We start from the raw sequence: 6,048 nt of genomic DNA on the forward strand, positions 1-6,048 counted from the left end.
CCATTCCAGTAGTTTGCTTTTTGTTGTTGTGTTTATTGATCAAAAAGCAAACCTTCAATACAGCTGTTATGTGGTCAAGGTAAGTAAAGTAATAATTGAAGCTGTGTATTGGTTAATATTAGCATATGACTTAAAATGAAAACACAACAGCATTTCACAAAACGCCACAGCATTTCACAAAACGCTACAGCATTTCAGAAAACACCGCAGCATTTCAGAAAACGCCACAGCATTTCAGAAAACGCCACAGCATTTCACAAAACGCCACAGTATTTCACAAAACACAACAGCATTTCAGAAAACGCCGCAGCATTTCAGAAAACACCACAGCATTTCACATTGGACGGGAAGGGTATTCCTTCAGGGAGAACACTTCTTGTTTATGATTGGACAGAGCCAGCCAGACAGCACTGCTGTGATTGGTTGTTTTTGCTGCCAGTGAAGAAATGACGCTTCGTGATTAGTCAACGTCCGACAGCGCAATATGTCCCAACCGGTCCCTCCCAACACATCAGCCGTTAGCACACACTCAGAGCTCACAGCTCTTCATATCTGTTCAGAAACTGGACAAAAGTTAAATACGTACAAACCACAGACTGTCTATGTCATGGCGAATACAGTCGCTGCTTTATTTATGTCTGTATGACGTTGTTGTGAGTGTGGACGGAGCAGCTACAGGTTAGTTTAGCCTGATGGATCCGATTCCATTCTGAAAACACGCATTTTAAAAGCTTTTCGCCTGCCGTCTTGTCTGCAGACTTGTCAAAGCATTAATTCATGGTTTTTACTAACCGTTATTAGTATGTAGTTACTTCGGCATCACTTAGAAACGTGTATTACAATTAAATCACTGTCAAATATGTTCATTTTGTTGTAGTTGGTATCTCCTATAGGATTTACATGGAGATACTTCCCGCCCCCTCTCCAGCGCGTGTTTGAATGACAGGAGCAAACACAGCTGACAGCCGCGGTGAAACTCGAACGATTAGAGTGATGCGAATATTGGGTAGTCTACCATAGTATTTACATGGAGATAAGCCCCTTAAAAACCATGAATTAATAAAGCATTAATTCTGTGTTTACTCCTGTGATTCAAAAAAGACGCTGGAGATGGGGCGGGCCGTATATCCATGTAAATCCTATCGGAATCGGATCGATCAGGCTAAACTAACCTGTAGCTTCTCCGTCCACATTCACAACAACATCATACAGACATAAATAAAGCAGCGACTGTATTCGCCATGACATAGACAGTCTGTGTTTTGCATATCTTTAACTTTTGTCCAGTTTCTGAACAGATATGAGGAGCTGTGAGCTCTGAGTGTGTGCTAACAGCTAACGGCTGATGTGTTGGGCCAATCACAAAGTCATTTATTGATTGGCAGCAAAAACAACCAATCACAGCAGTGCTTCTCTGGCTGGCTCTGTCCAATCACAAACAATAAGTGTTCTCCCTGAGGAATACCCTTTCCGTCCAATGTGAAATGATGTGGTGTTTTGTGAAATGCTGCGGTGTTTTGTGAAATGCTGCTGTGTTTTGTGAAATGCTGCGGTGTTTTGTGAAATGCTGTGGCGTTTTGTGAAATGCTGTGTTGTTTTGTGAAATGCTACGGCGTTTTGTGAAATGCTGTTGTGTTTTCTGAAATGCTGTGGCGATTTGTGAAATGCTGTGGCGTTTTGTGAAATGCTGTTGTGTTTTGTGAAATTCTGTTGTGTTTTGTGAAATGCTGTGGTGTCTTGCACTTCAGGGCCACCGTACAATAGAGATGTTTTTATTTTAAAGTAAATGCAGATGGAACATAGTAAAAACATGTAAATTCTAATGTCCGCCTAAAAAAAAAACATTACTTATAGTGAAAACCACCCTTGAATGATGGGTTTAGTAGACTAAAAGCTTTAGGAATCCAAACTATAACATATAATAAGTACCCTGTATCAAGATTGATGCAAAACAAGTGAAATTTGATCTTTTTAGAGAGGTTTAGAAAAATAAAGTCCACCTCACCTCTGGGTAATTTGGGAACCATCAGTTCCATTTGAACGTTTTCACTGTAAAAATCATTGTATTACTTTGAATTATCACTATAGGTATTCATTACATCCAAATACAACTGTTGTGAAAAAATAAATAAAATAAAAATAAAACATACTCTGTTATCCTCTTAGGCCCCACGGACCCGAAATCGCGTCATTTGCAGGAAACAACGTCTAAGGAACCTTAATATTTAATAAACTATGAATATTTGATATCCATAGAACGGGAAAAAAACTAATTTAACTGATCTTTTTCATTTATTTTTTCACAAAAAACACACAATGCTAACAGTGAGCCTCTGAATTATCCCCGAGCGAAAAATGCTAACCTATTACTGCACCGAAAATCACTCCTAGCTCCCTTATTACTTATCCTAGCTCCACATCCAACACATTGTTTATGAGCGTAAAGACACAGAATCTAACGGTGCCCACCTCAACACTAAAATATACAAACTAGTGAGGTTACCAACAAAAACGTACATCAAAACAAGTGGCGCTAGGTATTAGCATTAGCACTGCACACACCCACCGCGTGTTCCAATGAAAAGCATACATATATATAAATAAAGTATAAAGTATAGGTCAACACATTTCAATATAACACACCAATTGAGATATTACTCACGTTTGACAACGTGGAGCAGGGTTTCTATGTACCGAGAAGTGGGTAGTTTAATGAGTCTGTTGACGACAAAACCTCTGCGCACGCAGACAGCCAAGGCAAGCTACCTGAATTAAGTCTCTCCCTAAACCGGCAATACCGGAAATGTGACATCCGGTTTGTCCTTCACAGTAAAGTTTTTCAAAATAAAGGTACATTTAATATTGACGTATCAAATTGATTCAAATGTCTTACACAACACATGTATCGAGACAATAAATGAACTGTTTATATAGTCGATCAACACCGTGTATGTTACTCATTACAGGATAATCACATGGCACTAAATGAGACCGGCTGTTCTCCTCTGTTTACATCCTGCTGGTTTAAATTATGTGTTCTTTAGGCTCTGTGCACAAGATGGCGTCTATCAACTTCCGGCGGCTGGGTGTGTGGCTGAGTACTTCCGGTTTGAGTACAGAACTTTGACAGCTTGACAGTTTATGTCACACCAAGAGCAAGAATGAGCGGATTTCGGGGTAAAGTAAAGCGATTGGCCTTACAGCTTGTAAGAAAGTCGGCACTACATTGCTGTATGCCCCTTTGTACAAATTCGTCCCGTTATCAGAAACAGAATACCTTTATTAGTCCCACAGAGGGGACATTTGCAGCATTACAGCAGGAAAGAGCCACAGACAGCTTAGTGTTGAATATCTTACATGCGTTAAAAAGTACTAAGTTATAATATAATAAACAATATGCTAAAAAAAAGATAAAAAGTTACATAATTTTCAAAAAAACAGATAAAACACAAATCAAATCTACAAATCAAATCCTGTAGCAGTTCTTAGGATTTAGCAGCCCGGTATATATATATATATATATATATTACAGTTATTAAAGATGGCATATGTATATAAAGCATATATTGCACATAAAGCACATAGGCCTATTGCACATAGTTTGACGGTATTTAACAGCAGCAAGTTACACAATGTTATAATCGGGAGATAAGTTTCCATTCATTACGGCAAGCCTGGGCAACAACGATTAAAAGATTTCTTGCTCCCAAACCAATTGTGTATTTCATTACAAAAAGCAGTTATACCATACTATGTTTAGGTACTAATGAATTATATCCTCAAAACAAACACACACACAAATAACAAAGGAAAATACATCATTTAATAAATCCACAATATGATAACATTTTACAGATTAATTTAATGAACTTTTACAAAACATAGGTTGATGTTATATCGGGGGGGTAAAATATATATTTAAACATTTCGTCAATTAGTCTGCATATTTAAGTAATATTAGTTTATATAAGAGATGAACAGATGTACAATATCCAGAAAGTAGATGCAAAAGATATATATAATGTGTGCATTTCCAACATATCCTCTGAAAGGGTGTTAGTCGTTGAGTTGAGTAGTGAGCCATTCGTTTTTTTGTCGTGGTGCGATGTCTGCTGAGAGGTCCTTGTATACCTCGCTGACTTTGAGGACATCTGGGTGTGGCAGCTCCCCCCGCACGGCCTTGTAACGTGTACTCATTTGAACATGTTTATATGATAATTAGGACAATTTTACACTCAGACAACAATCACAAAGTTGTAGCAGGCTACATACAATTACTTAGGACAATATATATTACCTTACACCGTCAGCAACTGTAAACTACTTTGGCATAGTGGAAATGAACACCATGTCACTCACTCTGCCTGGTTTCACACATTATTAATTACACAAAATAATTGTCAATTTAATTGAAAAGGTCGTTGATGCAACATACTAAATCAGCTCTTGGCACAAAGGAAATACTTATTAAATTGTGGATTGGCTGTGAACACATACTGTTCTATTGTATTGCATAGAAAGATTTGTTACTGTTCTGCTTGTAGTGGAAATACTGTTTGTAGAAAAACAAAGATGGAAAACATTTCACCATACATTGTTTAGGACTTTTATATGTTTTGGGTGTTTATGGTTAATGTGGGAAATTAATAAGCAGAGCTGTTGCTGGTAAATGTGTGTGCCATCATAATAGCAATGTGTATGTAGCGTTTCGTGAATATCTGGAAAAATATGCGAGTAGTTTGGAGTCATTTGAGACATGTAAATCGTCAAAAATGGTACATTCTCTGTTAGCCTACGTTCGCCCCGATTGAGCTAGCAACTATTTTATTCGCAATTTAACATCATATTGGATATGGGCTTAACTTGTCCTGGACTGGAATTTTCCCGAGGAGGTGTTTGCGAAAAAGCGCTTAAAATGCATGAATAACACAGATTTTTCAAAATGGCCGACTTTCTGGGGGGCGGGGCTAATGGAAGCTATTTTGAAATATGTCCGCAATTCCATCAGTAATGTCTGTGGCAAGATTGGGGTAGTTTGGAGAAACTATATGTGACTATCGCACAATAGGGGGGCGCTACTGAGCTGGTGTACAAAAATGTACGTTTTTTTTGTACAGTCTGGAAAAAGACGTGGGTTGTGACGTGTGTTCCAAGTTTTGCGTCCGAAAGTCATTTTAGCGATTTTGTGGCATTTAAATCGTCAAAATTGGTACATGTTCCGTTAGCTTACGAGCTCCCCATTTGAGCAGTCGACTATTCATTCGCAATTTAGCATCACATTGGATATGGGCTGATCTTGTCCTGGTTTGGAATTTGTCCGATAATTTTCCTAGGAGAAGTATGCGAAAATGCGCTTAAAATGGACATATTTCAAAATGGCCGACTTCATGGGGGGCGGAGATAATGGAAGCCATTTTGAAATATGTCCGCATTTCCATGAGGAATCTCTGTGCCAAGTTTCGGGTAGTTCGAATAGACTATATTTGACTACCGCACAATAGGGGGCGCTACTGAGCCATATTTGCTAAAACGTCCGATTTGTTCCTACAGTCTGGAAAAGGTTGTGGGCTGTGACATGTGTTCCGAATTTAAAGGCCGTAACTCATTTTTTCCCCTACTTATGACTCGGTACATTTTTTAACCCTTCGATTTCGATAAAAAACTGAATAGGACACGCCCACATTTTTCATTGGTTGCGACCCTTTAAATCTCAGTTTATACTCTGCCAGTATGTCTATGACAATATATTTTTCTTTAGTCCATCGGTTCTTGAGATATAAATTAGTTGTGTTTTTGGCGCCCCCTATTGTCCGAAATGAACATTGTTTCTTGTGCCTATTCCCCAAGACACATTGAACCTATCCACCGAAATCTGTGATATTTGGATACATTTTGGATGAATTGTGAGCATTTATGTGTAGGCCACACCCTTTTGCTAATACGTTTTGATTGATGTCGGCCACATTTTTCCACACCTCGTGCTCATTTGTACGGTAATATGTCTGCCCCTCCATTGATGCTGTGCACTAAGTTTGGTTTGGAGAATCA

Source organism: Pseudochaenichthys georgianus, chromosome 17 (genome assembly GCF_902827115.2).
Source record: "Pseudochaenichthys georgianus chromosome 17, fPseGeo1.2, whole genome shotgun sequence".
NCBI classification, from domain to species: Eukaryota; Metazoa; Chordata; class Actinopteri; order Perciformes; family Channichthyidae; genus Pseudochaenichthys; species Pseudochaenichthys georgianus.